General features: G+C 45.2%; 1 long non-coding RNA gene across 1 annotated transcript; it reads left to right on the top strand.

The window, feature by feature from the left end:
- The first annotated feature begins 1,286 nt into the window (after positions 1 to 1,286).
- LOC135897111 (uncharacterized) lies at positions 1,287 to 3,252 on the top strand. Its single transcript, XR_010562914.2, has 3 exons — positions 1,287 to 1,594; positions 2,530 to 2,683; positions 3,105 to 3,252. It is a non-coding gene; the product is annotated as an uncharacterized lncRNA (long non-coding RNA).
- The last annotated feature ends 21,687 nt before the right edge of the window (positions 3,253 to 24,939 follow it).

Genomic DNA, 24,939 nt, shown 5'->3' with positions numbered 1-24,939 from the left:
GCATGCATAAACACGTTGACATTGATGCAGCAGCATTTTAAGATATCTTTCTACGCCAGGTAAAATCACAATATTGCACTCCTCTCCACTCCTGTTTCAAATTTAGGCATATGAGGTTAAGAAACTTATTGACATATTGTAGGGCATTAGCAATTAAAATGGGAGGAAAGTTTGTGCGCAGTTTTTGAGGCAACAGTTCATTGTTCTTTCAACAATCAGCAATTGAAAGTGCATCTGACATTGAACGTCCAACGGAATCAAACATTGACCATTACCCATTGGTGAAATCTACATGTTAAAGCAGGGTGAGGGACGACAGGGTGTGCTGTAACCATCCAGAAGTGCCACACCTAGGCGGCCATCTGTTTTGCCGGCTGCACAATATACCACTGCAGGGATGTGTAGCTGCTCAGACGTCAAAATAACAGTAGATGCTACTGTGCCGAAGTACTTCAGAAACTTTTACATTTACATGTGCCAACCATCAGCATAAAAAATATGTTTGTACAAGCACAGTATCTTCAGTGGAAGTTGCAGTGTTATATTTTGCATGCAAAAATGTAATAAAGTGTAAAGGCGGCACTGAGCAAAAATTTGACTTGTGAATTCCTACTGTGCAAATTGCACAGATTAACAATATATGATCTGACGAGGGACCATAGAGTTTCTCACTATAACACTATGTATGGGAGCTTACCAAAATGCGCATGCACTCAAAGATGATTCAGCTGTTAAAAATATCAAGTGAAGCCCACGCAGGTAGGCACGACAAACATTCTACTCTGTGTGCTTCAGTGTCATGGTAGGAAAAAAAGTGTTCAGTGTGTTTCTGATTAACAGATATATATATACCAACAACGCATAGTAGGATAATTTGCTTGAACGTGCGCGGAACTTTATTTTCCGTCCTGCTCACATCGCTCTCTCGACTATCTGTTTATCAAAAGCAGAAAGTTCAGACAGCGTACGGGAAACGGAATCGACTATTACGCGTATAAATATAGCGTATTTTCTTTTCTGGTAATGCTATGTCCAGACTACGTTCGTAAGGCGCCGATTTTTCGTAACATACGTAAGCGGAAGCGCAACAAGCGTATGCGTCTAGTTCAGACTGCGAACGTAAAGGTACCAACGTGCGCAATTCTCGCAAAAATCGTGGGTGAGAGTGTTAAAAGGTCGGCAACATTTACGACTGTTGCGACACAGCCAATGACCGATAAGCTTTCGGTTTTCAACAACCGGTGACGACATTTCTGTCCTCCCGTCTGCAGACAGCTCCGGGCGCCGGAGGTGCCGTTCCGCCATTCCGTGCGCACGGTTAGGTTGGCTGTGTTGTTCGCACCGCCAACCGAAGTTCGTGAAAATTTGTGCAGTGCGCCTTGCCAGACTGTTTTCAGAGTTCATGTGGTTTGTTCGTTGTGCGTTTGTGTGCAGTGTAAGGGTGTGCAAAATGGACTCACTGGCAAGCGACGACTTGTTAAATGAAGAAGTACGTCAGCGACCCGTGCTTTTTGACCAGCGTCTGAAAGCGTACAGGTCAAACAACGTCAGCAAGACGCATGGGAGCAGGTATCCACAGTGCTGGGACAAAGCGGTAAGTAAAATTTAATGTAGCATTTGTGGGCATGACGGTGACGTCAGGAGAACATTCGAAATGTATAAAAACGAGCCACTTATCTCGGTGACGGCGTCGCCCGGCTGCGATCTGCCGGGCTGCTCCGTGTCGCGTGCGTCAATTCGCTCAGCGGCGTGCTGTCTCCCTGGGCGCTTTTTTTGAGCTAGCGAGTTTTCAACCGTATGACGTTTTGTAAACTTTGTGAAGCGGTCTAAGTGAAGTGGTTAAGTCTTTATTCACAGAAGGCCGACGCGACACCGATTTTGGTCTGCCGACGGTTGTCGACGGCAGTTTACAGGACGGAAAACGCGTGGCCAACGGTTTAAAGGAACGAAAATGCGGTCGCCAACAGTCGGTAGACCAAAATCGGTGTCGTGTCGGCGTAGTGTGAATCAGCCTTTAGGGAGAGTATTTACGACCACGATGGTTGTCTGGTCGCTGCAAGTGATTTTGGGATAAGCTGTGAAGGCTACCCTGCACGAAACGCAGCGGTAGACTCGCGAAAGCGCTTAATGAAGTGTGCAAAATGCGATATGACTTTCAAAGTTGTCACGTAAATATTTAATTGACACTTTCACGTTGCGTGAAATCATGTTTTGGTCGTGTTTTAAGTATTTGAGATTTCGGATTACATTTCACGGATAATGCTCGCTCCCTTTCTTGGTAATCAAGATGCCACAAACCCCGGGCGCGTTGTGACAAGTGTCAAACCGATCTTCACAACAAAGCGGAGCTAGTGGGCTATATTGTTTTTCTACGTCCCGCCAGTATGTTTCAGTAGTTTTTTTCTTTTCTTCAAATGGACAACCTTGAATTGTAATGTGCCGATGGAGTACCCACTGGTGAATATATTCATTCGTTTTTAAGAACCAGTAACAGAGTACTATGTATTTTGTCTCTTTTCATGCATGCAGTGCCTGACATTCAACACAGATGGCAGAGCCTCCGACAGAAGTTCCTTCGGCTGCGGAAGACATACGTGAAGTCTGGAAGCAGCTCTGACGCCGTAAAGAAGTGGGCCCTCTTTGACAACCTGACATTTCGCAACGACGCAATCCAGGGCAGAAGGTGCGCTACCTGAAGTTTGCATTTTTAATTGCTCATTGCCAGTCGGTGCGCTCAGCGCCCGCTATGCACTGCTCTATCTGTGCATGCCCCAATCCTTCTCTCGTTTTCTCTGCCCCCCTTCTCTCTTGAATAGTATTCTATTTCAATTCGTGCTGTTCCTGTGCACACGTTTAGTTAATTGGCACGCTGAAGTGGAAAAATTATTTTGAACAGCCTAAACATGTCGTTCCCCACTAACAGTTTAATGGAAAAAATATGATCGCGTCCATTTCAATGCCACTTTAACTCATTGTTTATGTTTGGATAATTTTGAAATGCCTCACATCCAGAAAATTTGCACGTAATGCATAGCATCTTCCCCTCTTAACTGGACACCTAATGCTGGCGGTCACAGATGTTGCTCTCATTTCTTTTAACGCAGCACTGTGTCCAACATGGAAGGAGGACCCAGCCATGTGGCACCGGAAGTACGACATCCGTGTACGTTGACTCCAAACAGTGATTCGAGCACGTCGGCAGAGGCACTGTTTCATTCATTGTATATGCACAGCAGCGAAGACACCAGTCTAGTTGAAGACGTTCCCATTGTCCAAGCTACAGATGTCACAGAAGTCGGCGACACACTAGCTCCGTCAACCTCACTGTGCGACAATGACTTGGCTGAAGGTAATCGTCAAGGACCTTCTGAAAGCGGGGCCGGTTCAAGCCCGTGTGCCACTGCTTGCCCCACCCAACCTACAAGCAACAAAGAAGGACACTCCCGGAAGAGGAAGCAAGCCAACATTGATGAGCTAATGGTCACGGCCTTAGCCTTAACAGAAAATAGGGAGCGGCTAAATGAACTGAAATCGTCATCGAACACCGATCAAGATGAACTTTTTTTGCTCAGCATGAAGCCACTTTTAGCCAGACTGCACGACCGCAAGGAAGAAATGACAAAGCTCCGAGTTCACAAGTTATTAATGGAAGCTGCTTTCCCATCTTCTGTGCCGGGAAGTGACAATGAAAGTATTTGAAAAAGACACAAGAAGTGCTCTAAACAAAGTATTTTATTGCCAGGGCATATTGCGTAGAATTTGTGATATTTTTTTATGCTGGAGCTCAGCTGTATTCTTCTACAAAATAGACACTGCTTCTATCTTCTGTTGTTTTTTGGTTGTGAGCGAAATAATTAGTTTTTTTCTCGAACAAATCAAAATAAATTATCATGCCTTCACGGTGAACGTAGAGAGCACTCATTCCTTCAAGTAAACTGCCATGGCACGGCGCCACGTCCATGGAAGTAGCTGGCAAAGCTGTCGCGCACGTCTGCTGCATTCCTCGAGTAGGTATTAGAACCTTGCCGGCACGCCTGGGTGAGAGGTGGGGTGGATTTCCTCCAGTCACCTGAAATAAGCTCTCCTGAGCTTCCATTGATGTCTGCGAACTGCGGAGGACAGTAGCCACCAGCCTGTCTTCCCTCCTGCATTAGGAAATTGTGCAGGCAACAGCAGGCAGCTACTGCTAGGACGAAAAAACGAGTCAAAAACACAAAGGACAAGAGGAGAAGTTCACATCACAACGACTGGACAATCAACTGAGGTTTATTAGAATCGGTATAGTCCCAGCAAGGCCAGTAGAGCATGCGCAACCGCATCATCACTTATCACATAGCATGAAAAGACAAGCACCGTTTCTATCGGGACCGACTTAGATATTCAAATTCTTTTTCATGTAAGCGCACCGAGGTTGTACTAACGCAGTCATCACCTAACAAACTGATCAAGTACGCTTCCAAGATTTCACGCTCTTCTTTGCCCTTGCCCCTACCAAGAATCGTCACATTGCTAAACAAGGGATAACAACCACACTCATTGCAATGGCGAGGCAAGTTTGCACCGTTATCTGACCCCAGGGAGGAGTGGTGCTCACGCAGGCGGTCATTAATACATCGACCGGTTTGGCCTATGTAAAATCTTTCGCACTTGAGAGGGAACTTATAAACAACCCCTGCAGCACATGCCGTGAAACGGTTTTCATGCTGCGTTGTGCAAACATTGTTCCTTGCCCTGCCTCGCGAACTGCGCGAACACAGACCCGAAAGCTTACAAGGGGCAGAAAACACAACACTTACTCCCTGCTTGGCGGCAACTTTCTTAATACTGTGGCTCACTTTATGCACATACGGCATAACTTCAAGTTTCTTACGTTCAATAGCCCCACCATCTACCAGCTCCGTGCGTTCCTTCTTTAGCCTTTGAAGCAGCGATTCAGCCACCGCTTTCAAAAGAGGCGGAGGGAACCCTGCGGCTTCTAGACGTTGGGATTGTGCGTCAAAGCTACTTTTAATGGCGTGGTGACAGCTTCTTTCAAGTGCATTGCGGAAACAATTCATTGCAATCCCTCTTTTTACAATCTTTGAATGTGCAGATCCAAATGGTAAAAGAGCTTTCTTGCCCATAGGTGAAAACATCCAGCACAAATGCCCGTCGTCAAAGAAAGTTAGTTGCAGTTCTAGGAACCTGATGGAATGATTGCTGGGAAGTTCATGAGTGAAATAAGGAGTGCTTGAAGAAGCTTTAAAAGCAGTCAATACATCGTCTACTGCTGCGGGCAGAGTGTCATTTGGTAAAAGCTCTAAAAGTACTAAAAAATCGTCCACATACCTAAAAACTTTGCACACACGCTTGTTTAGAACGAAGCCTTGACGTTTCCTGTCAAATTTTGCTAAAAATATCTGGGAAAGCACTGCGGCAACACTAGAGCCAATACATATTCCTTTTTTCTGAAGGAACAAGGAACCTTTGAATTCAACAACAGTGGATGACAGATAAAAGGATAGGAGCTCTAGAAAGGCATCCGCCGACATACCACATGCATTCTGGAAGTTTACAGCACTGCAGTGATCAATAAGTTCACGCACAGCTACAAAGAGTTCATCATGGGGAATGCTGTAGAAGAGGTCTTCAATGTCAACTGAAAAGTTAGTTAGTTAGTTAGTTTGGGTTTAGTGGCACAAAGGCAACTAAGGCCATGCTGCGCCAGTCACAAGACAAAATAAAAGGACCGTTAGGGCAGGTAACCCTGCATTACATTATAGCTGGTGTAAATAGCCAGTTTTTTCTAAAAAGTCGAAGAGGTTAGGAAATGGCACTAGGGGGTCATCTGCTAGTACTAGGGTAGGGTGTAATGGGATGTGCAATTTATACAGGCTGTGTAAAAACCTCCGTCTCAGTGTATCGATGTGTGGACATGTTATTAAGATGTGCATGACTGTAAGAGCTTCGTTACATTTTTCGCAAGTTGGCGGGTTTTCTTTTCGGAGAAGGAAATTGTGCGTCAGATGTGTGTGTCCAATTCGAAGTCGACACAAGATCATCTCGTAGAATCGTTGCTGGTGACTGCATGATTTCCACTCTCCAATGACAGGTTTAATTAGATGAAGCTTGTTGCTTAAACAAGTGTCCCAATCGCGTTGCCATTTTGACGTCAAGGCCTTCCGAATCGCATTGACACTGTCTTTATATGGAAGTGCTGTATTTTGAATGTTTTTGTACGCTGCCATTGATGCGCATCTATCCGCCGCTTCGTTACCCAATATTCCAACATGGCTTGGTACCCAGCATAACTTAATTGATCTGCCATATTTGTTTGACGTTAATGCATTCAAAATATCGCCGAGCAAGGGTTCACTTTGGGATTTCATGTGTAGAGCCTTCAGTACGCTTAATGAATCTGTGTAGATGACAGTGTTTTCAAGTTTGTCAGCAATGATCTTTTGAACTACCGTCCATATCGCGTACACTTCGGCTGTGTAGACAGAGGCATGTTGAGGTAATCGAATACATGTTTCCCAATTTTCTGTTACAGCCCCTACACCCACGTGTTTTTCCGTTTTAGAGCCATCAGTATAAAATTCTATGTATTTTATGTACTTGTCTTGAAGAGAGCGGAATTCTTGTATAATGTGCTGATGTGGTGTGTCTCTTTTCTTTAGATGTGTTAGTGTCCAATCACATAACGCTGTGAAATCACACCACGGGGGTAAACGTTCTGGCTTTCTGGCAACCTGGAAGACTTCCCGAGGGATGTCATATTCCCGACAGTATTCCTCGTATCGCAAGATAAGCGGCCTAATCATGTTTGGTTTATTTGTGTAATGTAAGCGTGAGCTGCACTTTGTGACGATGTTGTAGCATATGTGTTGTGGTGAGGATCGGATTCTGAGTATGTAGGAAAACGTTAGTAGCGCTCTGCGATGCTGTAAAGGAGGTTCATTACATTCAACATGTAAGCTCTGTATAGGTGATGTTCTGTAAGCACCGCATGCTAGTCGTAGTCCTAAGTTGTGGACAGGATCAAGTCGTCGGACGTAAGATAGTCTGGCTGAACCATATGTAATGCTACCATAGTCTAATATGCTACGCACCAAAGTGCGGTAGATGTGTAGCAGGCATTTACGGTCAGAGCCCCACCGTTTCCGGGAGAGGATTTTTAGAATGTTAAGTGCATTGTTTGCTTTGATTTTAATACTATTGATGTGTGCGAGAAAGTTCAACTTTTTATCAAACAGAACACCCAGAAACCTGTGTTCCTGTTTCACGGGTAGTGTGGCATCCTGTAGTTTAAGGATGGGATCTGGTTGTAGGCCTCTTTTTTGTGTGAAGACAACACTAATCGTTTTTTCACTTGAGAAGCGAAAGCCGTTTTCAGATGCCCACTGCGTTAGTTTGTTTAGTGTAATTTGAATTTGTCGTTCGCAGGTTGCCATGTTCGATGCACGACATGCAATTTGAAGATCATCCACATATAGTGAATGCATTATAGAAGATGGAATTACATTATTGAGCGAGTTCATTTTTACCACAAACAGTGTTGTGCTCAATACGCATCCCTGAGGTACTCCGTTTTCCTGAATAAATACGCTGGACAGCACCGTTCCCAAACGCACCTGGAATGTTCGATCGGACATGAAATCAGCTAGACATTTAAGCATTCTGCCGCGGATCCCTAAATCCGCTAAATCCCTTAAAATACCGAACCTCCATGTTGTGTCATACGCTTTTTCGAGATCAAAGAACACTGTAAGACAATATTGCTTTTGTAGAAAGGCTGCACGTATCTCGTGTTCTAACCGAACTAGATGATCTGTTGTGGAGCAGCCTTTCTTGTACCCACACTGATGATTATCGAGCAGGTTCTCAGTTTCGAGGACGTACGTCAATCTGATGTTTATAATGGATTCATATGACTTGGCGAGACAGCTTGTGAGTGCTATAGGTCGGTAGCTGGTAGCTGTTGTAGGATGCTTTCCAGCTTTCAAGAAAGGGATTATAATGGCTTTTTTCCACGCATTCGGCATTTTTCCTGTTTCCCAGATTATGTTAAAGAAGCGGAGCAATGTCTTAACTGCTTTTGAAGATAGATGTGCGAGCATTGTGTAATGTATTCTGTCTGGACCTGGCGCTGTTTTTTTTCCAGTAGTGAGTACTCTGTTAATTTCGGAAAGTGTTAGGGGGGCATTATATGGTTTCTCGGAACTTCCTGCTGTCGGAAGCTTTTGTTTTTCTGCTGATTGTTTGTACTTTTGAAATTCAGTGGAGTAGTTTAGTGAGCTTGATATGTTATGGAAATGCTGCCCTAATATGTCTGCTTGTTCTTTTAAATTCGTCTGTGTACCTGGAGGTGAGAGTATGGGGATTGTATAAGGAGCGTACTGGCTTCTAAATTTACGAAGCTGATCCCACATTCTTTTGGATGTTATTGAGCTGTTGATGGAGGATACATATGCTTGCCATGACTGTCGTTCGGCTTGCCTACGCGTGTGCCTGGCTTTCGCCTTTGCTTTTTTGAAATACAGGAGGTTATCTTGTGTTGGGTATCGCCGAAAGATACCCCAAGCTTTGTTTTGTGCTTTTTTAGTTTGTGTACATTCACTCGTCCACCAGGGTTTTAGTTTTTTCCTTAAGAAACCGGAGGATTGCGGGATCCTCTGTTCTGCTGCAGCAAGTATGGAGGCAATAATCTTCTCATTCATTTCGTCTATTGTTTGATCATCTGATATGTCGTCGAGACTGGCCTTCTCGCTGAAGAGAGGCCAGTCTGCTAGATGGAGTTTCCAATGGGGTGATCTTAATGGTACTGTAGGGAAAGGAGATGTTCTTTCAATAATGCCGGGCATATGATCGCTACCATAGGGATTGTTAATAACACTCCATTTAAAATCTATCAACAGAGATGGAGTGCACAGCGCCAAATCAAGACAGCTCATACCTACTGTGCTTGGGGAGCAGTAGGTTGGCGCACCAGTGTTTAAAAGGCTTATTTCGTTAGTCAGGATAAAATCTTCAAGTGTTTGTCCCCTGGTGTCAGTTGTTTTGCTACCCCATAATATGTTATGAGCGTTAAAATCACCTGCTATTAAAAAAGGTTTAGGTAGCTGGTTTAAAACTAACTCCAGATCTCTTACAGTAAAATGTGAATGTGGTGGTATGTACATTGAACAAATGGTAATGGTTTTATGTGCTAAAACCGTGACTGCAACGACTTCTAAGTGAGTAATAATGGCAACTTCTCTAGCTGCAATGCCACTCTGTAGGACTATAGCTACACCACCCGAAAGCCGGTTCGCCTGAGTACGATCGCGCCGCACAACAGTGAAGCCTTTTAAAATGTTTTTGTGCTTTTCGCCTAAGTTTGTTTCTTGTAAGCACAAGGCCACAGGCGAGAATTTACTTAACAAGTCTTTGATGTCACCTAAGTTGTGTAAAAGCCCTCTACAATTCCAATGAATAATAAAAGCCATCTTGAAATTGAAAGGTAAAACTGGCACTACGAAAAACTAAGAGGTGGGATTGATGATTTGTAGAGTTTATTGGCACAAGGGCCAGATGTGGCCAAAGAGCGCCAAGTCGATGATCTGTGCTTGTCAATGATATGTGGGTGTTGATTGTGGGGAGTATACGATACATGGCTGCATAGTGGCCTAAAAATATTCGCTAAAAGGTGGAAAATATACATGTGATGCAATGTGGCTGTAAAAGGGCCTAAAATTCATTCGCTCAGGAGTGCGTAAAATACAAGTCTAAAAACATGACAGTGATTGATGGTGTCTGCGATGAAAATAGATGTTTCATGAGATATGTATGATCAGTAAAACAACAAATGGCTGTAGCACTAGTGCCTCAGCAAGGCCTTGAAAGCAAGGGCTGGGAGGCAAGTGCTCTAGAAAATGGTTTCATTGCAGCTACGACCTCCAGGTGGAGGCCATGCTACAAGTAGCCTGGCCAAATTACATTTAGGGTGTCAGTTTCAGTTAAAAAGTTTAATACTGTTCCAAACGTAAAAAGGGGTTCGTTGCTCAGAAAAAATGCTGGGTGTAATGGTATGTGTTGGAGATAAGCGGAGGGGAAGTACTTTTTCCTTTCTGCCTCTATTTCAGTGCATTGGATGAGAACATGAATAACTGTAAGCCTGTTGCCACATTTGGGACATGTAGGGGGTTCGCTTCCCGTCAAAAGGTAAGAGTGAGTGGCGTACGTATGTCCTATTCTTAATCTACACAGAAGTACTTCCTTATGTCTTGCTGTTCTTTCAGTTATCCAGTTCCCTAATTTTGGTTTGATAACGTGTAGCTTATTCTGTACTGCATTATCCCATTGATGTTGCCAGTACTTCCTAAGTTTATGGCGCAAGAAGGGCTTAAGTTCTGCTGCTGCTATGGGTCTATTAACATCCGTTTCATTAAAGACAACTGACGCTGCACGTTCGTCAGCAGCTACATTGCCTTTTATGCCCCTATGGCCAGGTACCCAACATAGGACGATGTTTTGGTTGTATATTAAAGCTAAGCATAGTTCTATGTACAGTTTATTAAAAACAGGATTCCTATGTTTTCGAAAACTCATTAAGGCCCTTATTACGCTTAATGAGTCGCTGAAAATGATGGCCTTATTGAGATTTGTTTGTCTGATATGTTTCACAGCAGAGAGTATCGCGTACGCCTCAGCCGTGAAAATACTTGTGTTGGGATTTAGAGAATCCGAGGTGGAAAAAGATGGCCCAAGAGCTGCATATGCGACACCAGCAGATGATCTGGAAGCATCTGTATAATATTCGGCACAGCAGTACTTCGCTTGGAGTTCGAGGAAGTGTGACTGTATGTGTGCCTCAGGTGCATGTTTCGTTATTTCGACAAACGAGGTATCGCAGTTAATGGTCTGCCAATCCCAAGGCGGTGGAAGGCGAGTGGGAGGCATTAAGATATTTTCTGGGAGATGGATGTTTGTTTCTTCTGCCATTGCTTCCAAACGTAGGCTCAAAGGAGTTCTAATACGTGGGCGGTTACTGTAAAGTCTGGCAGCAGACAGGTCGCTAACAATGGAATGACATGGGTGCTCGGTGTCTGATTTTACCTTAGTGTAGTATGAAAAACTTAAGAATGTTCTGCGTAGATGTAAGGACCATTCGTTGGCCTCGACGTACAAACTTTCAACAGGGCTAGTTCTAAAGGCGCCTGTTGCCAGTCGTATACCGAGGTTGTGAACTGGGTCGAGAATCTTTAGCGCACTCTCAGTTGCGGAGTTGTACACCACGGCTCCGTAATCGAGGCGTGACTGTACGAGACTCTTATACAGGCTCAGCAGACACTTCCTGTCACTGCCCCATGTTGTTCGAGAGAGCAGCTTGAGGAGGTTCATGGTCTTGAGGCATTTTTCTTTAAGATATTTTAAGTGGGGGATGAAGTTAAGCTTTGTGTCCAGGATAACACCTAAGAATTTGTGTTCAGGGCTAACAGTTAGTCTTTCTCCATTAAGGTTAATATCGGGTTGTGGTAGTACACTTCTCTTGTTAGAAAACAGGACACATGTGCTCTTTTGGGGGTTCAATTTGAAGCCATTCTCGTCCGCCCACCTTGAGAATCTATTCAAGCCAAGTTGTAGCTGCCTCTCGCAAATGCTAAGATTACATGACCTGAACCCTATCTGTACGTCGTCCACATAGACGGAATAGAAGAGTGTGCGAGGTAATACGGTGTGGAGGGAATTCATTTTAACGATAAATAACGTACAGCTCAATACTCCACCCTGCGGTACGCCTGTCTCCTGTATGAATGGTCGAGATTGCACGTTGCCAACTCTAACACGAAATGTCCTGTTAGAGAGATAGCTTTCAATTATTCTCAGCAGGTTGTCGCGAATGCCCATTGCAGAAAGATCCCGAAGGATCCCGAAGCGCCACGTGGTATCATACGCCTTCTCCATGTCAAGAAAGACAGACAGCACAAGCTGTTTGTGGACAAACGCTTCCCTGATATACATTTCCATGCGTACAAGCTGATCTGTCGTTGATCTGCCTTCTCTAAAGCCACATTGATATTGATCTAATTTCTTGTTAATTTCTAGATAATGTACCAGGCGACTGTTTACCATCTTTTCAAAAACTTTGCATAAGCAGCTCGTCAATGCTATAGGCCTATAACTATTTGCCAAAGAAGGGTCCTTACCCTGTTTCAAAATAGGAATTATGATGGCCTCTTTCCAAGCAGAGGGAATGCGGCCGGACGACCATATAGAATTGTAGAGACAAAGAAGGGTTTTTTGTGTTTCAGGCGGCAGGTGTTTAACCATTTCATATAGGATGCGGTCAGATCCGGGGGCAGATTGGTTGCAGCTGTTTAGTGCTGCCTGAAGCTCTGCCATGCAAAAGGGTCTATTGTATGCCTCGTATTTTGTGCTTTTCCTTTCTAATGGTTGTCTTTCTATTTGCCTTTTGTACCTTTGGAATGTTTCAGAGTAGTGCAACGAGCTGGATATCTGTTCGAAATGTGCGCCAAGAAAGTTCGCCTGATCTTCCATGCTGTCGCCTTGAGTATTCACTAAAGGCAGAGAGTAAGACTGTCGACCCTTTATTCTATTAACTCTATTCCAAACCTTTGTTTCATCAGTGTAGGAGTTAATGCCTGATATATACTTTCTCCAACTCTCTCTTCTAGCTTGTCGCCGCGTTCTTCGACCCTGGGATTTGGCCTGCTTGAAGTTGACTAGATTTTCTGCTGTCGGAGAATCCCGAAGTAAACCCCATGCCTTGTTTTGCTTCTTTCGCGCTTTTCGACACTCATCGTTCCACCATGGAAGACGGTGTTTTGTGGACAATCCACTTGTTACAGGGATACATTTGGAGGAGATGTCAAGGAGAAAAGCCGTAAAATATTCAACCGCAGCGTCTATGCTTAAAGCGCACATGTCGTCCCAGGATAAACAAGCAAGCTTTTTGAACGTTTCCCAGTCAGCCGAGTGAGTTCTCCAGCGAGGTAATTGTGGAAGGCATTCATTAGCCATAGGTGTGCTTAGAACTACAGGGAAATGATCACTCCCGTATGGGTTTTTAATAACTTTCCATTGAAAGTACGGTAGAAGAGTAGGCGATGCTATGCTAAGATCTATTGAAGAGTATGTTTTGTTTGCCATGTTATAATACGTGGGCTCCTTCCCATTCAAAAGACAAGCGCCTGAAGAAAAAAGGAACTGTTCAATCAAGCGACCTCTCGCGTCGCAGCGCGAGTCGCCCCATAGGTTGCTGTGCGCATTTAAATCTCCAAGCACAAGATATGGTTCAGGCAACTGATCTATTAGTGTTTGGAATTCTTGTTTGTGGAGCTGAAAATGCGGCGGTATATATAGGGAGCAAATGGTTATCAGCTTATTTAACAGTACAGCTCGAATGGCCACTGCCTCAAGGGGTGTTTGTAGCTGTAAGTGTTGACAGGCTATAGATTTGTCAGCTATGATGGCTACGCCACCGGATGATGCGAGGGCATCATCGCGATCCTTCCGAAAAATAACATACTGACGTAGGAAGTGTTTGTGTTTAGTTTTCAAATGAGTCTCTTGGACACATAGCACTTTAGGAGTTAGTTGATTAAGGAGTTCTTGGATATCATCGAGGTTGCAGAGTAGGCCTCTGATGTTCCACTGAATAATCAGTGTATCCATATTAAAATAAATGTTGTGCTATGTGTCAAAGAGAATGAACTTGGTTTAGCTTATGTTGCCCTTTTGGGGCCCTGTAATTGGAGTTTTATCTTTTTTGGAGCGATCGGCAAAATCGCGCCGCTCCTTAGGCGTCAACTGCGCCTTCTGACTCGGTGTTGTGTCCATAGCCTCTTGAGAGGCACTGGACAGCCGCTCTTGCGAGCGGTGTGTTTTCCGTGAAAGCCTTGTCTCAGAAGACAAGGCCTTGGAGCCCACCGTCCTGGTGGTTGGTGGGCTAGCCTTGACCTCGGAGCTGGGCTGACTGGTGCCAGCACTAGCGGAGGCCTCAACTGTGGACAAATTCGGGAGAGGTAGGGCAGCCTTCGCTGCTCCCACCGTGGGGGCGGGTGGCGTTGCCGCACGCTCGCTATGCGTGGCGCTGGCGTCCGCCAAGTGCCGCTGTGGTACTGCCCCCCGACGTACCACTTCGGCGAAAGATGTGCTCTGTGCAAATGTTGGTGAGATGCGCTGTCTTGCTTCTCTGAAAGTTATGTTTTCTTTTACCTTTATTGTAATTATTTCTTTTTCTTTCTTCCAGACTGCGCATGATCGTGAATATGCTGGGTGACCACCATTACAATTACTACAACGGGGCTCAGCCTTACAGTCATCTGCAGAGTGGTCATTGATGCCACATTTTGCACATGTTAGCCGCCCTCGGCAGCTCTGAGAAGCATGACCAAACCTCTGGCATTTAAAACATCGTCGAGGGTTTGGGATGTATGGTCGTACTCTGAGTTTGGTATATCCAGTTTCTAATGTCTCTGGTAGTGTGCTAGAGCCAAAGGTAATAATCAGGTGCTTAGTTGGCAGTTCCTTGTTGTCACGTCTAATTTTTATTCTTTGTACACTTATTACGTTTTCATCCTTCCATCCTTCCAGGAGTTCTTCATCGGTCAAGTCCATCAAGTCTATGTCAGAGATTACGCCTTTGGCTGTATTCATGGTTCGGTGTGCTGTCACACTGACAGGGATGTCTCCAAGTTGTACAAGGTTTATTAGCTTGTCGTGTTGTGCTTTGTCTTTAATTTCTAGTAACAGGTCCCCACTGGCCAGCTTGGTGATCTTATAGCCGCCTCCAATGGTCTCTGCGAGATGCTTCGCGACAACGAATGGTGAAATAGTTCTTGCTTTCTTGTCGGGTTTGTCACTGTGGACAACATGAAATTTAGGGAAAGTCTGAGTGCCTTTTAGAAAAAACTGAAACGTAGCATCGGTGCGCCCCCTTTTAGAGGGACGATCGGTTGAAAAAGGGTTGGAAGTTCCCATGAAATGTGTTGTGTATTCAGCGACGATGCCAGTCACCCACCACCGAGCCCAACAAGGGGACACGGCAGGGTATGCGGTGAAGCAAACCCTGCCATGCCAACTGTACATCGTCGCTATAACCACATATGTTATAACCAAGGTAGGTCATAGCACACCAGGTTAACCCTAGCCGCCAGGAAAGTTGGAAGTTATCAGAAGAAAAAGAGGACAGGAAAGACTAAAAGTGAGAGGGAAAGACGAAGGTGTGCGAAGAGAGAGACAGGAAAAGGCGACTGCCGATTTCCCCCGGGTGGGTCAGTCCGGGGGTGCCGTCTATGTGAAGCAGAGGCCAAAGGGGTGTGTTACCTCCGCCGGGGGGCCTTAAAGGTCCAAACACCCAGCATCGGCTCAACCCCCAGGATCCCCTTTTCCCCAGACACGGCTAAGCCACGCACTGCTACACGCGGGAGGGTCCAACCCCCATGTGCTCGGGTCCGTGGTGTCGCAACGCACCAAACGCCTGCTGACGCAGACGCCCCTGCGGGGAAGAGGTGGGATTATAGGTGACATGGATAAAAAGGCTAATACAAATGAGCGATAACCTTCAGGTTATCGCTTTCTTATTTTGGGTGGTTATTGGGATCTTGTCCCTCTTACCGCGCTCAAGAGAGCGCTTGTCCTTCGGTGTCAATGACACCGGGGTTTTCGCGTCGACCTCCATCGCTCTCTCTGAGGCGCTGGAGGATCGAGAGTTAGGCGCCGAGACACGTGTCTCGGGCCTTGGGGCTCGCTTGATCTTAGGTCCCTGCGGGGCTGGTGTCTGCAGGGCCGTCGAAGAGGGTGGAGCAGTACTGACTGCTTCCACCACGGGGGCGGGAGGAGTCACTGCGGCACCACTGCGCGTGGGCTCGGAGGACTCCGGAGGCCTCTGTGACGCTGCCCCCGCCTGCGTCACTTCGGCATAACTTCTTCGCGGAAGATACGAAAGCCGCTTTCGGGCTTCAAAGAACGAAATTTTTTCTTTTACAGTTAGAGCAATGACTTCTTTTTCTTTTTTCCAGCAAGGGCAGGACCGTGAATAAGCTGGGTGATCTCCCTTGCAGTTAACACAATGTGGGGAAGAAGTGCAATTCTCAGATTGGTGTTCGTTGGAGCTGCATTTAGCACAAGTTGTTTGTCCTCGACATGCATGTGAAGCATGTCCGAACCTTTGACACTTGAAACACCGTCTTGGGTTCGGGATATATGGTCTGACATTTACTTTCACGTACCCTGCATCCAGAGAGGTAGGCATTACGCTTGTACCAAATGTAAGTATGACATGTTTGGTGGGGATTTCTTGGTCGTTTCTACGGATTACTATTCTTTGCACCTTTGTCACATTTTGTTCCTGGAAACCTTCCAGCAGTTCCTCGTCGCTTAAACCAATAAAGTCTTCTTCAGATATTACTCCCCTGCTTGTGTTAAGTGTTCTGTGGGCTGAAACAGTCACTGTCGCCTCGCCAATACTGGTAAGTTCAGACAGCTTATCTGCTTGGTCTTTACTATTTAATTCTAGGAGGAGGTCCCCGCTAGACATTTTGGAGGCTTTGTATGTCTGTCCGATTTTATCTTTCAGGCATTTGGCGACCAGGAATGGAGAAAGCTTTCTAATAGGTGTATTACTTTCACTGTGAACTACATAGTATTTGGGGAAAGATGGGGCGTTGCTTCGAAAGGAGAATTGAAACGGTACTTCGGTGCGGCATCTTTTGAGACGCCGATCATGGACAACAGAGATTTGAGCTGCCATAGGAAAGTGTGTGTGTTCGGCAACAGCGCCGACCGCCCACCACGGAGCCCAACGAGGGGACGCGGCAGGGCTTGTGTCCAAGCCTGCACGACGCCAGCCGTACGCCGTCACTATAACCAAATATGGTGTACCCAAGGTAGGATATCCACACAAGGTTAACCCTTGCCGCCGTGGAGAAAGGAAGTAACTGGAAGAGAGAAGAAGACAGGAAAGGTAAAAAAGTGAGAGATATAGACGAAGGTTTGAGAAGAGAGAGATAGGAAGAGGCGACTACCGATTTCCCCCGGGTGGGTCAGTCCGGGGGTGCCGTCTACGTGAAGCAGAGGCCAAAGAGGTGTGTTGCCTCCGCCGGGGGGCCTTAAAGGTCCGATCACCCAGCATCGGCTCAACCTCCAGGATCCCCCTTTCCCCGGACACGGCTAAGCCGCGCACGGCTACACGCGGGAGGGGCCAACCCTCGTGTGCTCGGGTCCGTGGTGTCGCAACACACCAAACGCCTGCTTGCGCAGACGCCCCTGCGGGGTCAACTGAAAAGGCCGTGTTGGAACCAGGGATCCCACTATTAAGGACCTCTACCACCGCTGCCGAGCTAGCCACACTGAATGGATCCTGCACTGGGAGGGCCGTCAACTGTCGCTGAAGAAACTGGCTTACTACCTTCTGCCATCATCCTGTCTCCGTGATGATGGCTCTCGGAGGGCAACCCACCTTGTGTTTTTGCTGAAAAGAACACTTGCAGGTGGTTCCGCTTGCAATTCATGACACTTCGCGAAAGTTTTTCCAAGTTGTTTTCTTTCAGGAGCTTCACCGCTGCCGTCTTCAACCTTGAGGGCTTCCGATTTGTAGACTCGAAGTTCTTCGCTACATCAGCCATTGCCTTCTCTCCAAAAGACCTTGTCGGAAGGACCACGAAGCCACCATCCTTGTCCGCTTAGGGGAGGATCAGATTATTTTCGATGAAGTGTTCGACAACCCGGTTGAGTAATCATTCCATCAGGTTCCTAGAACTGCAACTAACTTTCTTTGACGAAGGGCATTTGTGCTGGATGTTTTCACCTAGGGGCAAGAAAGCTCTTTTACCATTTGGATCTGCACATTCTGTAAAAAGAGGGATTGCAATGAATTGTTTCCGCAATGCACTTGAAAGAAGCTGTCACCACGCCATTAAAAGTAGCTTTGACGCACAATCCCAACGTCTAGAAGCCGCAGGGTTCCCTCCGCCTCTTTTGAAAGCGGTGGCTGAATCGCTGCTTCAAAGGCTAAAGAAGGAACGCACGGAGCTGGTAGATGGTGGGGCTATTGAACGTAAGAAACTTGAAGTTATGCCGTATGTGCATAAAGTGAGCCACAGTATTAAGAAAGTTGCCGCCAAGCAGGGAGTAAGTGTTGTGTTCTCTGCCCCTTGTAAGCTTTCGGGTCTGTGTTCGCGCATTTCTCGAGGCAGGGAAAGGAACCATTTTTGCACAACGCAGCATGAAAACCGTTTCACGGCATGTGCAGCAGGGGTTGTTTATAAGTTCCCTCTCACGTGCGAAAGATTTTACATAGGCCAAACCGGTCGATGTATTAATGACCGCCTGCGTGAGCACCACTCCTCCCTGGGGTCAGATAACGGTGCAAACTTGCCTCGCCATTGCAATGAGTGTGGTTGTTATCCCTTGTTTAGCAATGTGACGATTCTTGGTAGGGGCAAGGGCAAAGAAGAGCGTGAAATCTTGGAAGCGTACTTCATCAGTTTATTAGGTGATGACTGCGTTAGTACAACCTCGGTGCGCTTACATGAAAAAGAATTTGAATATCTAAGTCGGTCCCGATAGAAACGGTGCTTGTCTTTTCATGCTATGTGATAAGTGATGATGCGGTTGCGCATGCTCTGCTGGCCTTGCTGGGACTATACCGATTCTAATAAACCTCAGTTGATAGTCCAGTCGTTGTGATGTGAACTTCTCTTCTTGTCCTTTGTGTTTTTGACTGGTTTTTTCGTTCAAGTATGTACCAACTGGCCCAGATTTCAACCCTTCTGCTAGGACGGCATTGTGTGGTAAGAGGCTCATTCGGTTCCTCAACACCCTCCAGCGCGCACACATAACGCCGAAAGCATTCTCAAAGCACCTACGAGCTCTTGAGAGCCTGTAGTTGTAAATCCGTTTTGCAGTGTTGGCCACTTGCATGCCAGGGTATGGCTTCATCAGATTTGTCTTGAGAGGGAAGGCGTCATTGGCCACAAAGACATAAGGGAGCACTGGGCCTCCATATGGAAGTGCACAAGGGGCGGGCAAATTCTGGTGTCCATTGTCTACAAACTTCCCCAGCTCTGACGCCGCGAATACACCACCATCACTTTCACGTCCGTAGCATCCTATATAAACAGAAGTGAACTTGTAACTGGCGTCACAGGACGCCATCAAGTTGACGCTAAAGCATTGCTTATAATTGAAGTACAAGGTACCAGAGTTCGGAGGCGCATCTAAGTGAATATGTTTGTCCTCAATTGCTCCCGCGCAGTTCGGAAAATTCCACTTCCAGCAAAATTCGTCGGCAATAGCCTTTATGCTTTGCTCATTTAGTGGTTTCAAAAATCTAGGCTGAAGAACGGTCCATAACGCCTGGCACACCTTCGGAACAAGTGTCGAAACTGTCGATTTTCCGACCCTGAAGCTGTAAGACAGAGACTGGTAGCTGTTTCCAGTGGCTAGGAACCTAAAAAAAGAGAAAGCATGTATGAAGGTCGAAAAAGCGGCAAGAAAGGCAAGTTTCACTATAAGTAAACAACACGGCCAAACCACTTAGCAAAAAGTGCTCTAGTGGCCACTGCAAATAGGAGTAGCGTGGGCCAAATTACTGCGAATATATGTACGCCGTGTGCAACACAAGCTGCTTAAAAATATTAAAATTACTAAAGCTGCTCATAGTGTTATAAGAATGCAATTATATATAATCTCTCTTATTATTAAAATAAGCCATGCGCTCGCGGTTCTTTTCATTTCACTGGCAGCCTTGCATTTTGTCTAGGTATCCTGCCTGAACTCCCCTGGCTGAACCTTTGCTGCTATCAGGCATCAACGTGCTTACCTTATAGTTATTGCAAGACGCTCCGCCGAGGAAATCGATGGCCGCAGATGCGTGCTCCGAACTTCTATGAGTGGTCTCACTAGGTTTTCAAGGAAGCGGAACTGCTGGGGCGACATGCGCATGAAGTTATGAAACACCAACTCGGAGCTTGGCGAAAAGGTTGTGAAAATCGTCGTCCACTGCCCTGTCGAGAAATACTTGCCGCACCCAAACCCTTCTGCGTCGCCTTCGGGCGATTGAATACATGACTACAAGTTTGTTTTGAGCGTGAATTTCTTCGAGCTCGGCCAGCGCTCGCATGTTGACAGGAGCCATATTGGACCGCTGGTGACGTCGATTCTGCAGCTCTAAATTTGATTGGCCTGTTGTAAAAGCCGTAATTTACCCAGCAGTAAATGTGAACAAAGGTGCCGGCTTAACTGCCGTAACGTTTTTTACAGCCGTTACGTTCGATATGCCGAAAGAGCTGTTACGCGCGTTACGACCGTAGTGTGAACATAGCATAAGACGGTATGCCTACGTGAATAATGCAAAACTGTGCCCCGTATTTAAATATAGACAGAGAGAGATTAAAGCAGCAGGTCGAAAACCAGACAGTTAACACCGCTGGAAACGGGATGTGCGCAGCGTACTCTTCTTTCTGCAAAACGATACGTGAACAGGATAATTTCACGTGGCTAAAGCCTGCTTATGTGATTGTATCACATGGGTCAATCGTATTTTCTGTGTGAAAAATCACACTCTGCAAGGTCTCATGGACCGTAACATTAACCTTAGATCGTTTAGTGAAGAAACAAAGCTTAATTTCTAAGCTCTTGGTGCGAAACAAAGCGAACATAACATAAAAAACGCAGTTCAGAGGGCAAATTTATACATATTATTGGCCTTTGTCCCCTTCGGGTAAACAAAATGCTGCACCTTTAATAAGCGCAGAACACAAATGCACAAGAAAACACCAGTATAATGCTAAAATATATCTGTTTTGTATATATCTTATGTTTTTAAATGCTGGCACTTGAAAAGACAAATAAATGGACAACGATTGTGTCTCACAAACGCGTTTTTAAATTTATTTAGGTGTCGCTACAAAAGATGACTGCAGAATTTCTAAAAGGCTGAATTTCAGGCCAGCTTCGACTTAATGCTCGTTAAAGTGCGCTCCAGACCACGCGAAACCGAAATTTTTCAGCGGCTGCGCTAGCTGCGCTCGCGCACGTGTTTGCGACGGACTTATCCCAAGCTGCGCAACGTGTCTGCGCATCCGCTGCTGGCCCGAGCCCCAGCAAAATGGGGGACGGTGTCGTCTGCTTGGGAATCCTGGAGTCGGGTGAAAGAAAAAAGCTCATTCTCCCAATCAGTGCTTACAGTGAGCTTGAGGCAGCATTGAAAAAATTCACTGCTGTAGGCAACACGCTGGTGAGTTTCGCATTTATGTGACTTCTTACGAGGTCTAGGTTCTTATCATAACCAAAGATACTGGCTCAGCTTTCTCCTCATACCAGATAGTTTATTCCCGATTTTCTGGCTCGCTAACTATTTTGCTTAGGAGAACAGGGTAAGCAACATTTCTGGATAAACAAAGAACCGTGCGTAATGTGATATACTTAGTTTGAAATGAAGAGGATTGCATTTTTTCTGAAGTACGGAACCGTATTGATTATTTTTGCACTTATAAAGCTTGGGATGAGTGCGACGCCAGTGTTTTTTTTTTCCCGGCCTGTTCGTGTCTCTTCTATCGAGCTATTCTTACAGGCGCAAAGTATTATATTTGCAGTTTCCCTAAAAAATAGTAGGCAAGCGTTGTGCCCTGTTCTGACTTTAAGTAGGGACCTTGTGGCATAGTCAGAAGAGGAGGGAAATGGGACTTGGGCATGCGCTCGCAAAACTGTATTTATTTTAATTTTTTTATTTAGTATGCGACTTGCCTCTCCCACGTCTTCGGTCAAGTGCTCATCTCCCACCCGTTTTTCCGAAAAAAAAAGGGAAGAAAGCGGTTGTACAATGGGAGCAATGCATGTGTATTGACATGTTGTTTTTGGAGACTTCCCTTAAAAGCATTAAATGTGTCTGTCTTTTCCAGATCCAGATACATGCTGCTGACTTGATGACTTTGTAGACCTTGAAGAAGAAACAAGTGCCCGACAAGGCCAAACTGAAAGTCACCAGGAAAGTGGTTATTCCTACTGATGTGAGCACTTCCCACCAATTCATGACTTGTGCAATCATGGCCTGCTTTATATCGTGAGGTTGTCTTGGCACAGTGAAATTTAAGAAACATACATGCATTACAGCTCCACATAATAATCCGTATGATTCTATTGTCTGTGCCAGTGTTGGGCACATTTCATAGTTAAACACTTAGTATTGCTGTGTTTTTATTGCAGGATACAAGCTCTCTCGACACCTCTTTCGGCCTGCCAAGTGGCTCTAGTAAGTGGTAAGTGGCCGAGCCGACTCTTATGCCATTATTGCTTCCTGTGCTGCGTCAAAAACAGCATATTCTGTTCATCAACCTGCCTGTTTTTTATTAAAACTTATATGCTTTATTTTGTCATTGTCAAATTAGGCACCTCATGTTTCCAGTATCCTACACATTCTCCGCTCACGCACCACCGAGCTTTCAATGATTGCTTCAAAAATAGAGCGAGAAAAGGAGCCATAATATAGCGGCTTCTCCCTAAACAATGTTAGTGTATTCATAGAATCTATCCTGCTTTTTAAGTGTATTCCAGTAAACCATTGTACTGCGAAATTGGCGCGACAGTAGTTATCAAATGCTTGGCAGATTTACAGCTCAAGCCCTTTAGCGTAAGATCCAAGGACTCGTATATTTCATTTCATTTCATTTCATTTATTTTCACCTTAAAGGCCCGGAGGCATTACATAAGGGAGGGCTTTAATCCTTGTAACAATGTTAGAAGAAATGTACAGAACAGTAAGGAAACAACAATAAACAAATACAAGCCAGGAACAATTGTGAAAAAAAAAGGAACATCGTGTTAGAGTAAGGGTCGGTGGGATCAGTAATTAAGCAGTGTGGTTATTTAACATTTCGCGGAACGTTTTACGGTCAGTACATGACACGATATCTTCTGGGAGATGGTTCCAATGGGTTATAGCGTCGGGAAAGAATGAAGTGTTCATGGCAGACGATCGGGTATTAATGTTTGCTATGGGACGACTGTGGCTTAAGCGAGAGGATGTACGTAATGGTGGATTTAACAGGGAATGCCTGGAGTGTGGATGATAATAAAAGGTGTGAAGCAAGCAGAGACGAGAGATGATCCGGCGGGAAGCAAGTGATGGTAGTTTAAGTGTACGTTTTAGTGAGGTTATGCTGGTATCACGAGAGTAATTGGAAGTTATAAACCGAGTAGCGCGATTTTGTATTGCTTCTATGTCATAGGCTAGATATGATTGGGAAGGGTGCCAGATAGATGACGCATATTCTAACTGAGGACGTACGAATGTTAGATATGCTAGCTTTTTTATTTCTGGTGATGCGGCTTTCAGGCTGCGTTTTAAATATCCAAGGGTGCGTGAAGCATTAGAACAGATGATGTCAACATGAGTTGCCCATGATAGTGTCGATGTCATGTGAACGCCGAGATATTTGTAAGACGGGGCATGATTGATAGGAGCTGAATTTATTGTGTAGGTGTGACTGGTTAAGCTGTGGTTGCGGGTGAATGACAGAGCTTTGCATTTAGCAAGGTTAAGTGGCATGTACCATTTCTCGCACCATACCGCGATAGAATCGAGATCCTGTTGTAGTGCGGCGATTTCATTCGAGCTTTTGATTGGGGAATATAGGACACAGTCATCCGCGAAAAGACGCAATTTATTCTTAACGTTAGCAGGTAAGTCATTGATGTAGATGAGGAATAGTAGAGGCGATAAACCAGCACCCTGTGGCACACCCGATGTTACGCTGCTAAGGGATGAATTATGGTTATTTGCAGAGGTAAACTGTGTGCGCCCTTTTAAAAAGTGTTCAAGCCAGGTAAGCAAGCTATTTGAGATTCCGATAGATGCGAGTTTTTGAAGTAGGTGATTGTGGGAAACGCGGTCGAATGCTTTTGAAAAATCCAAGAAAATGGCATCGATCTGCAAATGAAGGTCCATGAAATGTAGAATGTCATGGGTGAACTCGGCGAGTTGGGTCTCGCATGAAAATAGTTTTCTGAAGCCGTGCTGGTGAGGGTAAAAGAAGTTAATAGATTCCAGGTGAGACATTAGGCTGGATGAGATTATATGTTCTAGAAGTTTAGAAGGAATGCTGGTCAGAGAAATTGGGCGATAATTTATAGCACGCGAGCGGTCGCCACTCTTGAAGATTGGTACGACATGGGCTTTCTTCCAGTCGCCGGGCAAGCTTTCAGTCTTTAAGGATTGTGTAAATATTAGATGTAGTACCTGGCTAGAAATGTTACTGGTGTTAACTAGTATTTTGGCGTTGATTCCATCACACCCAGCTGAGGTGGTTAGTTTGAGTGAATTAATGAGGCTACATATGCCATCAGGGTTGATCTTGATGTCTGACATTAATTTTACTGGGAGTGGTGGTATTGGTTCAATGGGAGTGTCATTAGTGATGGAGAAAACTGAGGTAAAGTAGTCGTTAAGAGCTGACGCGCATTTCTCAGAATTAATGAGATTACCATCCGGATCTGTTAGTTCAATCTGTCTAGAATGTGTCTTTACTGAAAGTAAGCGCCAGAATTTGTTGGGGTTTGATCGTAGAATCGTCAGAAGGTCATGATTAAAAAAGTTATCTTTGGCTATCGTCAGCTCCTGAATATATTGGTTAGCGCACAGTTCGTATTTTCCCCATGTTTCTGAGTTATTTGTAAGTTTGGCTTTTCGGTAAAGCCTTTTCTTTTTAGCAAGGAGAGCTTTCAGTCGTTTATTAAACCATTCATTGTTAGAGTCAGATTTCACGAGCACTGTTGGTATGTATCTAGCTTCCAGGTTGAGCAATACATTCTTATAAAGTTCCCAGTTGCTATCAACAGTTCTTGATAAGTAAGACTGCTGAAAATCATTTAAAAAATTTTGGAGTTCGTTATTTATGGCGTATTTATGGCGTATATATTGGCATAGACCAGCTAGTATGGTTCATTGCAGCCCAA

The sequence above is a fragment of the Dermacentor albipictus genome, chromosome 7 (assembly GCF_038994185.2).
Source record: "Dermacentor albipictus isolate Rhodes 1998 colony chromosome 7, USDA_Dalb.pri_finalv2, whole genome shotgun sequence".
Lineage (NCBI taxonomy): Eukaryota > Metazoa > Arthropoda > Arachnida > Ixodida > Ixodidae > Dermacentor > Dermacentor albipictus.
The sequence above is the reverse complement of the archived record's forward strand: the minus strand, read 5'-3'. Positions and strand labels throughout refer to the sequence as shown.